General features: G+C 53.9%; 1 protein-coding gene across 4 annotated transcripts in view; it reads right to left on the reverse strand.

The window, feature by feature from the left end:
* The window catches only part of TASOR2 (transcription activation suppressor family member 2), a 1,020,110-nt gene that overhangs the window by 194,305 nt on the left and 813,646 nt on the right, over positions 1-12,159 (reverse strand). The window lies entirely within an intron of this gene.

Below are 12,159 nucleotides of genomic sequence, written 5' to 3' on the forward strand. Positions count from 1 at the left end.
CATCAAAACCAACAAATAGCTGATCATCCAGGCAAAACTAGTTAGCAATAAATAAGCTACATAATGTTTTTGTATACAACTGTTGCAATCTCACCTCCTTCGTAAATAGATGGGGAGGAACAAAGAAAGTGTGAAGAGTAATGGATCGCCCAACATGAAAGGATGAGACACAAATTTACCAGTAAAGGGTCAACATGCTTCTCCTCTCACCAACAACAAATTGAGAACAACTACCTGGATATAAGGTACTTGTGGAATGGCAGCAAGCCAAAGATGAAGACAAATGCTCAGTTTAAGAAAACGAAAGTAATAGTTTTTTTGAAGTAATAAAAAGGTCCACCAATTGTGTATGCTTTTGGGTTAAGATTTCCATGATCTCCGCAGATGAGCTGAAACCAACGTCATCACCTTAGTGAACACCTGCAGTTTTTACAGCACGCATCCATAGTACGCACGTACACGCGAGCCTGGGGCAACATCACTGTGGAACTGCCAACACACCAGCTGGTGCAATACTTGCACGTCAGGGGGAACGGATCGCATGTGATTCATTGGCTCGCGCAGGCTTTATTGTCCCACACACAGATCTCTCTCCAGCCATTGCGGGACAAGTGGGCGACAGACAGGGGAAAGGAAGGGACAGATAAGGAGTGGGCAATGATAATGGAGGGACCCACCCACGTCCCACGTAACTCCCGCTTTAAGTTCATACAATTCTATATATTGCATACCTATCGCCGAATAAGATTAACCAATACTTCGCAACAGACACAGCTGCGTGCCCAAGATGCTCACTGACTGATGCAGAACTCCTCCACATGCTCTGGAACTGTCCGAGGATACAGCTGTACTGGCACGCCGTGACGTCGCTCTTGGCAAAAGGGACTGACACACAGCTGCAACACACATGGGAGACGTGTTTGCTAGGCCTGTATAAACAGACAAAGCACAATAAAGTTCTATCCAGATTTTAGGACCTAGGACTAATTACAGCCAAAAGACTCCTCACCAAACACTGGAAACACAGCGAATCCCCGCATATCAAGCACTGGCGCGCCTCGTTTGACAACTGGGCAAGGGCAGAAAGCACTACCCTCCACAGGGAAGAGACAGCAGAGCTCAGGAAATTCCCCATAGCGCAAATCTGGGACGACACACTGAAGTCTTTCCATCAGGCGTGCCTAGATGAGGGAGTCACCTAGATCCCCTCCTCCCCTTAGGTGGGAACTGAGTAGCAGATGCGATGAGGAGTGATGAGCGCATGTGACAGGATCCCCTCACGCCAACACACAGTATACCGTACCCACGTGAAATAGGAATGCCACCACCCCGCGAAGCGGCAGTCGCCCACCCTCCCCCTTTTTCCCTTACGACACGAGACCTGACGCTTAAAGGTTGTGACCGCGATGGACCCCCGCGAGCAACCCCCCCTAGCACTAATACGCTAATGACGCCTGGGATGCACACCCATGGATGGATACATCCACACTGCAAACACTCCACACCCCTTTTCTTTTTCCCCCTTTTAACCAGCATTCCTCTGCTTATATTTCAGCCGCCTATTTCCCCTTGGCTGCTTCTTCCTCGTATATAGTTGGATTTTAGATTTTGGTGTCAAGGCGGCTTAACCAAAAGACACGTTTCTTTGACAGGTTGAGACATAGCATGTTGAACAAGTTACTTACCTTCGGTAACGATATATCTGTAAGAAACAGTAGTTAGTATTAGATTCCTTACCTTAGAATATCCCCAGGCGTCAGTCTGGATCCGGAAACTTTTGCGTAGCAGTACCCCTGCGCGTCGGTAGGCGTCGTCTGCAGGCGTCCCCTGCGGCTCCGCGTCGTCGGCGTCGTGCGCCGTGATGACGTCGCTGGAGTATATAGACGCCGCCTCCGCGCGCTGACGTCAGTTCTTTGCACACAGCTTTTCCGCGCCAGAACACGCAGAGCCATGTGAGAACCAACACTGGTGCCATTTGAAACTAGGGCCCTGAAAGGGATGTCCCTAACCCTAGGTATCAGTTCGCAGAACGGGGAGGATGGGCGGGGCGGTAAGGAATCTAATACTAACTACTGTTTCTTACAGATATATCGTTACCGAAGGTAAGTAACTTGTTCATCTGAAAGAAACAGGTTAGTATTAGATTCCTTACCTTAGAATAGATACCCCAGCAATACCAACCCCGGTGGTGGGTCTGCGAACCAATACAACCTACACCAGAAAGTCCTGGAGGACCGAACGGCCAAAGAAGCCATCCCTCCGGACTTGACTGTCCAGGCAGTAGTGCCTCGCAAAGGTGTGCAGCGAGGCCCACGTGGCCGCCTGGCAAATGTCCTGCAAAGGGACTCCCCGGCCCAGGGCAGTAGTAGCCGCCGTGGCCCGAGTGGAATGGGCCCTCAGCCCAACAGGAGGCTCCTTCCGAGCCAAAGAGTAGCATGCTTTGATGCACAGGACGACCCACCGAGAGATGGTCCGTTTCTGTACCGCCCTCCCCTTCTTCTCACCCACGTAGCCAACAAACAGTTGGTCATCCACCCGGAACTGGCGTGTGCGATCCATATAGAATGAAAGCGCACGTTTTGGGTCCAGACGATGGAGCCGCTCTTCATCCTTTGAAGGATGCGGAGGCGGGAAGAAGGAGGGCAAGGTGATGGACTGCCCAATGTGAAAAGCAGAGACTACCTTGGGCAGGAAAGAAGGTCTGGTCCGAAGAACCACCTTATCAGGATGAACAGACAAGAAAGGAGGTTGAACAGAAAGAGCCTGGAGCTCACTCACTCTCCTGGCAGAGGTGATGGCTACCAGGAAGGCCGTCTTTAAGGTGAGAAGACGGAGAGGACAGGAATGAAGGGGCTCAAAGGGAGCGCACATCAGGAAAGTCAAAACCAGGTTCAAGTCCCACTGAGGCATCACGAACGGAGCTGGAGGATACATGTGCGTGATGCCCTTTAAGAATCTTAACACAATAGGGGACTTGAACAAAGATGGCTGATCAGGTAGCCTCAAGAAGGCGGAAAGGGCAGAAAGATAGCCCTTGATAGTGCCCAGAGCAGAGCCCTGCTGGGCAAGGGAAAGGAGGAAGAGGAGAACCTCAGATAGAGGGGCAGAAAGGGGATCCACAGCCTTTGCTGTGCACCATGCCACAAATCTGTTCCACCGGCAGGCGTATACCGACTTTGTGGAGGGACGCCTGGCTGCCAGAATGACATCACAGACTTCAGGAGGCAAGTCAAATGGCCTCAACTGTCGCCGCTCAATCTCCACGCATGGAGGTGGAGACTGGACAGGTTCGGGTGGAGGACCGTCCCCTGCTGCTGCGACAGAAGGTCCTCCTGAAGGGGCAGGCGGATCGAGGGACCGACTGTCATGCTGAGTAGCTCGGGATACCAGTACCTTCGAGCCCAGTCCGGAGCCACAAGGATAACTTGGGCCCGGTCGCGCCTGATCTTCTTCAGCACTCTGGGCAGAAGTGGTATAGGCGGAAAGGCGTACAACAGACCGCAACTCCACTCGCGCCGAAAGGCGTCGCCGAGCGAGTGCCGTCTTGGAAACTCCAACGCGCAGAACTGATGACATTGCGCGTTCTCTTCTGTGGCGAATAGATCTAACCAAGGCTCTCCCCATTGCTGAAAGAGGCCTCTCGCCACATCCGAGTTCAGACGCCATTCGTGATCCACCGAGCACCGACGGCTGAGTTCGTCCGCCCTGGCGTTCAGAGAACCTGCCAGGTGTTGAACCGTCAGAGTCACGCCCTGACGTTCCAGCCATTGCCAGAGGCGCAGAGCCTCTTGGCAAAGGGTCCACGACCCCACACCGCCCTGTTTGTTGCAGTACCACATGGCGGTGGTGTTGTCCGTGAACACCTGCACTACACTCCCGTTGACAAAGGGGAGGAATGCCTTCAGTGCCAGGCGAATCGCCCGCAGCTCCAACATGTTGATATGGAGCCGGGACTCCGCCGGAGACCAGAGGCCTCTGATCTCCGCCTCTCCCAAGTGGCCACCCCAGCCTTGGAGGGACGCGTCCGTCACAACCACGTGCTCCGGCTGGGGAAGGGAGAGGGATCTGCCCCTGACCCAATCGCGGTCTGTAAGCCACCACTGCAACTGTCTCGCAGTGCCCTCCGAGATCAGGACATGGTCGGATAGGTTGCCCTGATGCTGGGCCCACTGAAACTTCAGGTCCCACTGCAGAGCCCGCATCCGCCATCTGGCGTGATGCACCAGAAGGATGCAGGAGGCCATCAGCCCCAGAAGCCGCAGCGTCAACCTGACCGAAACCCGGGATAACGGCTGAAAGATGGGAATCAGAGCCTGAATATCCCGGACCCGCCGTTCCGGGGGATAAACCCGAAACTGCGCCGAGTCGAGAACCGCTCCGATGAAAAGGAGCTTTTGAGAGGGACACAGGTGTGATTTCGGCACATTGATGGAAAACCCCAACTCGTGCAGGAGGTCTGCCGTCATCTGAAGGTGGTGGACGACTGTCTGGGGCGAGCCCGCCTTCAACAGCCAGTCGTCGAGGTAGGGGAAGACTGAAACCCCTAACCGGCGCAGATGAGCTGCGACCACCGCCATCACTTTCGTGAACACCCGTGGGGCGCTGGTAAGGCCGAATGGGAGCACGATAAACTGAAAATGCTCGTGGCCTACCGTGAACCGCAGGTAACGCCGGTGGGCCGGCAGGACGGGGATGTGAAAGTACGCATCCTGCAAGTCCAACGCTACCATCCAGTCTTGTGGGTCTAGAGCAGCCAAGACCTGAGCCAAAGTCAACATCTTGAACTTCTCCTTCCGGAGGAAGCCGTTGACGTTCCGTAGATCCAAGATAGGACGCAGGCCTCCCTTGTCCTTCTTGGGTACCAGAAAGTAGTGGGAGTAGCAACCACACCCTACTTCTGGCCCAGGAACGCGCTCGATGGCCCCCTTGGCCAAGAGGGCCGTAACTTCCTCCTGCAGAAGTGTCAAGTGGTCCCCCGACACACGGTGGTTCTGCGGTGGCATGGCTGGAGGAGTGGACTCGAAGGGGAGGGCATAGCCCCTTCGGACAAGCTGCAGCACCCACCTGTCCGATGTTATCGCGCGCCAGCGGGAGTGGTGATGGCGAACCCTGCCACCCACTGGCGTCACGTGAGCCCGAAAGCTCGGACTAGGAAGGCTTGGATGCCGCAGCGGAGGGAGGCGTGGACTGACCACGACGCTGGCCTCTACCGCCACCACGGCGGAAACCACGGGCGCCACCGCGCTGGGGAGCGCTCTGCGCCGCGTGGCTGGCAGCACGTGTGGGACCTCCTCTCCCTTGGCCACGAAAGGGCCGAAACGAACCCGTCTGCTGGCGCTGGGTCTGGGTCGAGAGACCCAAGGACTTGGCCGTGACCCTGGAGTCCTTGAAGCGCTCCAGCGCGTGGTCCGCTTTGTCACCAAATAGGCGACTGCCATCAAATGGCATGTCCATAAGCGTATTTTGGACGTCTGGTGAGAAGTTGGCAGATCTCAGCCAGGCATGGCGACGAATCGCCACCGTAGTGGACATGGCCCGTCCCAGTGAGTCCGTGGTGTCCAGACCACAACGGATCGAGTACCGCGCCGCATCCCGGCCTTCAACAAAGGCCCGGGTGAGCTTGTCCCGCACTTCCTGGGGGCATTGCGGCAAACACTCCTCGACCGTATCCCACAGGGAGTGGGTGTAGCGGCCCAAGAGGCACGCGGTGTTACAAGACCGCAGCCCAGCACTCAAAGAGGAAAACACTTTCTTTCCGAATTGGTCGTACCTCTTTGATTCCCGGTCGGGCGGAGCCGACGGAAATGCGGACTGCGAAGTGGAGGCCTGGATCACCAGACTCTCCGGGGAGGGATGGGTGGACAGGAAGGCAGGGTCGTCCGCGCAGGGACGGTGACGCCTGGCAACGTTCCGGTCAACCGGCGCACCAGAGGCGGGCCTGGACCAGGTGCCCAGAAGGACATCCGTCAGGGCCTCATTAAACGGCAGCAGAGGCTCCTGGGGGCATGACTGCGGTTTAAAAACTTCCGTCAGGATATTCGGTTTGACCTTCGCGACGGGGAGCTCAAGGTGTAAGGCCTTGGCAGCCCTCATCAGGACCACCGAATAGGCAGCACCCGCCTCGGACGCCACAGGGGACGGAGAGACAAACCCAGGGTTGGGCGACTCGTCCAGGCCACTGGCATCACCCAGATCACCTACCCAGTCCACATCGTACTGGCAGGCACGGGATAGAGGGTCCTCAGACCCCTCCCAACCCTCTCCATACTCCTCCTCGTCATACCCATATTCTGGGTCGACGATATAGACATCGGGGTCAACAGGCCCCATCGGCGCCGGGTCCGGCGTCGGCCGACGCCGGTCCGGCCCCGAGTCCGGAGTCGGGGAGGAAAGGGGGGTGGCGCCGCGCGGCGTCGGTGCCGGGGACCCGACGCCGGCCGGAGCCGACGGCGGAGTCGCTGCACCACGCGGGGGCGGTACCATGGGCTGGCCCACAGGAACCGACGCCGGAGAGGCCGGGAGACCAGCCGGCGACGAACCAGAGGGAACCAGCGGCGCCGGGGCCGGAGCCACCGGCGGCGCCGGGGCAGGAGCACCCGAACCGCTCGGGCCCCCAGACGGGACCGACGGGCCCGCAGGCGCCGAAGGCCCCGCCGGAGAAGACCTCGCCCTCATAGCAATGAGGAAGGCCTCGATCTCCTCACGCGACGCGCCTTCCCCAGGGACCGACAGGTGTGGGGCAGACGGCGTCGGCGACCCATGCGGGACCGCGGGGGTGGGGCCACCCGAGCCCCCGGCCGCAGCACGCGGGCGTCGGGGGGAGTCGGGGGTGCGATGGCGACGCCCCGACTTCTTGTGCTTACCTGACGAGCCGGAGGAATGGTGGCGACTCCCGGAGCGCCCATGGCGGCTCCGCGACCGCTCCCTCGACCGCTCCCTCGACCTCCGACCGGACCGGGACCGCTCTCGACGCGGGGCCGACAACCGGAGTTCGAGAAGCTTGCGGGACCGCTCCCGCCTAGCTTTTCCAGTCAAGGCCCGACAGTCGACGCAGGACTCCACGTCGTGGTCCGCGCCCAGACACCGGAGGCAGAGTCGATGGTGGTCGGTGACCGACATCATGCGGTCGCACTCGTCACAACTCTTGAAACCGGGCATCCTACCGGCACCGTAAAGATCAATCAGTTAACAAAAAACTTGGTCAAAAGACCGGAGTACTGCTCTTCGGATCTGCGCTAACTGGCGCGGAAAAAAGAAGAACTGACGTCAGCGCGCGGAGGCGGCGTCTATATACTCCAGCGACGTCATCACGGCGCACGACGCCGACGACGCGGAGCCGCAGGGGACGCCTGCAGACGACGCCTACCGACGCGCAGGGGTACTGCTACGCAAAAGTTTCCGGATCCAGACTGACGCCTGGGGATATTCTAAGGTAAGGAATCTAATACTAACCTGTTTCTTTCAGATGAATATATCACCCTAATCCTTGATTTCACTCAGCACACAACGCACACACACGTGACCACCAAGTATGGCGTACCACTTACTAAAGATCTAGAAACGGCGGTGAGTCTGGCAAACCCACAAGTCGCAGCCATGCTGCGGGGGAAGAAAAGAAGAGAAAAAAAAAAGGAAAAACAAGAAACACCAAGAGCCGCATGCCGCCCTCATGGCTCACAGACACAGCAGTTCACTTTCAACTGCCTATCGCAACACGCCTTATTTACAAAGATGCAAACCGAATCACCGGGAACATGTCACCCCTATTGCACAGCACCTTCCTGTATCATACCCACTGAACCGTGCAGAAGAGATGCACCCTCGACTACAGTACGCTGTTTGGGAATGCTGAGCCCAGCTCACTTTTTTTAATTTCCTTTTACATTTATTAATGTACCCGCCCTATAAAATGCGATAAGTGACCAAAGTTCCAAGATACATTACAGTTGTTTCTGATTAATGTAATGGTTTGAAGGGATGGTTTGCACTACTTACTGCTTGAGGCACTGGAAAGTGTTGTGATTCTACATTGTAAAACCAATAAAATATATTCAAACAAAAATCACCTTTGTGAACACCTGAGGTGTGCTGGTGAGACCAAAATGGAGAATGGGGGCCAGTTGCAGTGGGTGATCTGGAGGTAGGGTGTCTTGAAGGGGAGGGAGAAGCCCCCTCAGACAATCTACAAAACCCACCTGTCCCATGTTATGGGCTTTATACACAAAGGAGCTGCAGGGGTAGAAAACAGGTCGCCCCCCCACTCATATACTCATACACAATAAGGGACCTGTTCACACGGTGAATCTCATCCTCAGATCCTTACCAATCTATTGTGATTTTCATTGGGCCAGCGGTTAATCTTATACCGTATGTGCTTTTTGGATCTGAGTCACCATTTAAAAAAAAAAAGAAAAAAAAGTTAACATTTTTGACTGTTGCGTTGATTCTAACTGGTGTCTCCCTCAGTCAGTCGTGACCGTGTTGGTGTATAGCGTTGTCTCAGCACCGAGGTGCTGAGACAACGCTATACACCAACGTGGTCACGACTGATGGTGGCAGTGATCGTGACAGCCAGTGATACAGTGACTATGCACATACTCACATGCCCATAAGGGTACAGGTATGCCCATGAGGGGCAACATCCGGAACACTAAATAATAGACAACAATTGGTGCAGAGTGGAGTGATTGACCCACGCCCTGAGGAAATTGCCGTGAGTTCTCCCCTGGCAATGAAACATGTTGGCTTTTAAATGAGCAGACACACAGCACTTAATAAAAGTTAAACAGCCAGTGTGATCTAGCTCGTTTTTTTATTTTACTTTATTTTTGGGGTTTGTATTATTATCATTACAAAACCTCCCCAACTGACATCAGAACAATACATGTATGCAAATCGACTGTCTCATTATGGCACTTTTGTTTGGATATAGGCTTCACCTGGGCACACGTAAACCCATGAGGCATAGCAGAGCAACATACACATAAAGAGGTATCATCGTGAGATCTAGCTCGGTTTTAACTGGGACAGGTGGAGCTATGGTCCAGGTCCCGCAGTCCTAATCTTTGGGTTGATCCTGCGGTACATCGAGATAAACTATCTGGTGTACAGGTAGTGTTTGACATCCTAGCACCAGTGTTCACTTTTTCTTTTCTATTCAGTTTGCACACATTTTTGTTATGGATTGGTGGTCGCTGATGATGAGAACCTGAGGAAGCAGGCGAGTACTTTCCTGCTCACTCCCATGGTGTTACTTACGTGAGGCACCACCAACCCTTTTCCACACTTTTTTCCACTCTAAACTCTCTTCTCGCTCACCTGAAGCATACACACTTCACATGAGGGGAGGGGATTGACTCAGGGAGACAGCAGTAAGAATCAACGCAACAGTCAAAAATTTTAACTTTTTTCCCTTTTTTTTAAATGGTGACCCAGAACCGAAAAGCACAGATGGTATAAGATTAACCGCTGGCCCAAGGAAAATCACAATAGATTAGTAAGGATCTGAGGATGAGATTCACCCTGTGAACAGGTCCGATGTTATGGACTGCCAGCGGGGTAGGGGATGGAGAATCTTGTCACCGACTGGGTGCTCATGATGATATGTGGGTAGACAAGGAGGGTTTGCATGATGGGGCACCAGGGGAGATAGTGGACTGACCTGACTGCTGACCACCCGACCCACAGGCCGGTAGGAACCGCGGCCATGCAGAGGCTAAGGAGCTTGCATGCTGTGGTGGCTGAGTGGGTAAACATGCGGTTGCCCGCCCCTTCCGTTGTCATGAAAGGAGTGAAAGGAGGATTGAGGGATGACGAGGGGCCATAAGAAGGCCTCAGGACTTGGCCGTAGCCAGGGTTTTAGGCAAGGTAATTTGGGTCCCCTGGAGCAGAGTGGTGGTGGCTGGCAATCATCCTGGTCACAGGAGCTGCTGTGATGGGCTTCGACCAAGTATCAAGCAGGACATCAGTAAGTGCCTAACTGAAAGGGAGAAGCGGTTCTTAAGGGGACACTCCTGGCTGAAGCACTTTTGTCAAGACATTAGTCTTGACTGCCACAGAGGGTAAGAAAAGGTCCACAACCTCAGCTGCCCTCCTCACCACCAATGTTATGTTATGTTAACAGGCATTTGTAAAGTGCAGCTATCACTCCAAGGAGCACCGTGGCGCTAAGCGGATCGCTTGGTAGACAGGATAGCTGAGGGTGGAGAAAGGATTTAGATAAGTTATCAGCAAAGTGCGTCAGGAGCGGCTAAAATTCAATTTGTTGGGGCCTTCCTGAAAAGATTTTCTGATTGGATAAAGCGAAGGTGGTTGGGGAGTTGGTTCCAGGCTTTGGAGCCTATCACTGTGATTGATTTCCCCTTTTTAAGACACATTCGAACACTGAGGGTTTTAGCAGATTGGCGTTAGATGATCTAAAAGTACAGTGCTGTACATAGCGCGCAAACCTGGTCCGGAGATAGTGAGGGCCAGAGGAGTGGAAGATTCTAAATGTAATAATGAGAATATTCAACAGGATTATTTTGTGGATTGGTAGCCAGTGTAGTGCTTCCAGTGCAGCAGTGGCTGACGATCTCTTGGGCCATTTTAGTACATGGGCTTCTGCGTGTTGTACCAGCAGGAGTTTGTGTAGGACCGACTTACTGGCACCTGCATGGAGGCTGTTGCAGTAGTCCAATATAAATGTGAAAGAAGCTCCCTCCTCCGTAGCCATGATAGGGAGAGAAAACATGTCAGTATGTGGAGAAGTATCCAGTCCATCGGCTAAACCCAGGTCCTTAGCCCAGTCAAGTTGTTCCTCATAAGGCTCGTATTCTTTAGGTTTTAGCGAACCCTCCCAATCCTCAGAGTCCTAGCCCGTAATAATAGGGTTCAGGCTCCGGCCCGGAAGGCAGGGCTCTGGCCACATTGAACAAAGTGTGTTGGAGTCAGGGATGAGAATGGGGATGGAGCCATGGGGAGCGTTGGCCTCGGAACTGGGGAAGGACGGGGCGGCACAGCAGCATCGATCCATCTGTGGATCCCTGGGGCCCGACTGGCACCAGAGCAGCCAGCGTAGATCCAGTAGGGGCCCCTCCCAAACCCACAGGGCCCAAAGGGGCGCCATAGGGAATGGGCTGTCCAAAGAAGCAATTAGGCGGGAGTTGTTCCAGCTCCTGGAAAATCGGGAGGCGCAGAGCCGACCCAGATGCGGGCTAAACAACAGAGCCAGGCCTTGAGAGGTGATGCACCCGTGTCTCATTGGCATGAGTGGCGATATAACTATGGGTTCCGCGACTGCTCCAGGGACCTTCCTCTCGACCGGGACCGTGAATGTCGTTGTGTCACACATTAAGCCATCAGCTTGAGTGATCGCTCCCTCAAAGCCATTGTGTACATGGTGTGGCAGTCAGGGCAGGCCTTCGGGCCAGGTTCTTACTCGAGGCACCAAAGGCATACCAGGTGCAGGTCCATCAACAATATCTGCTGGTGAAAGGCGCTACAGAGCTTGAAGCGGCGTTCCTCGAAGGCATGCTTGCCACACCAGGAAGTAAACCTCAAAAATTATTTCAACAAAACATCAAAAAAACCTAGGCAAAAAGTGACTAAGGGGTAGATCTTCGCTGATCTGCGCTGGCAGGTGTGGAAAGAAAAGAACTGCCATAAGCACGCCTGGGTGGCGCCTATATAGGGACAGTGAATGTCACGTCCAGCGTGGACGACTTCAAGTGGAGCTGAATTATGCCACGTACCGGCACACATGGGTACTTTCCAAGAAACATTTCTGGATCTTGTCTGATGCCTGGGGAATTTTCTAGGGTAGGAAATATGTGGCTAGAAGCCTTTATCAGAATTGGCTTTATAAATATTTACTACATACACTTGACATGTCTATGGTGTGCTAAGCTGCAGGCTCCTTCCCTCCACCTCCTATCTCATGTCCTGTGAATTCTATCATTAGATCAATTGATTCTGGCACACATAGTTAAAATGGAGAAGAAATTTCAGTGATTAAATGTAGTAAATGCGGATCTTCTAGCATTTAACTTTAATTAGTAAGCAAATATTTTTGAGGATTTCGAACTATTCATGCACAATTGGAAATTCACAATTAGGCGAAGAGCAAATGAAGGATATGTGATCTTGCTAGAACCTAGGAGCACAGCAATAGCACCCAGT

This window comes from Lissotriton helveticus, chromosome 1_1, assembly GCF_964261635.1.
Source record: "Lissotriton helveticus chromosome 1_1, aLisHel1.1, whole genome shotgun sequence".
Classification (NCBI taxonomy): Eukaryota; Metazoa; Chordata; class Amphibia; order Caudata; family Salamandridae; genus Lissotriton; species Lissotriton helveticus.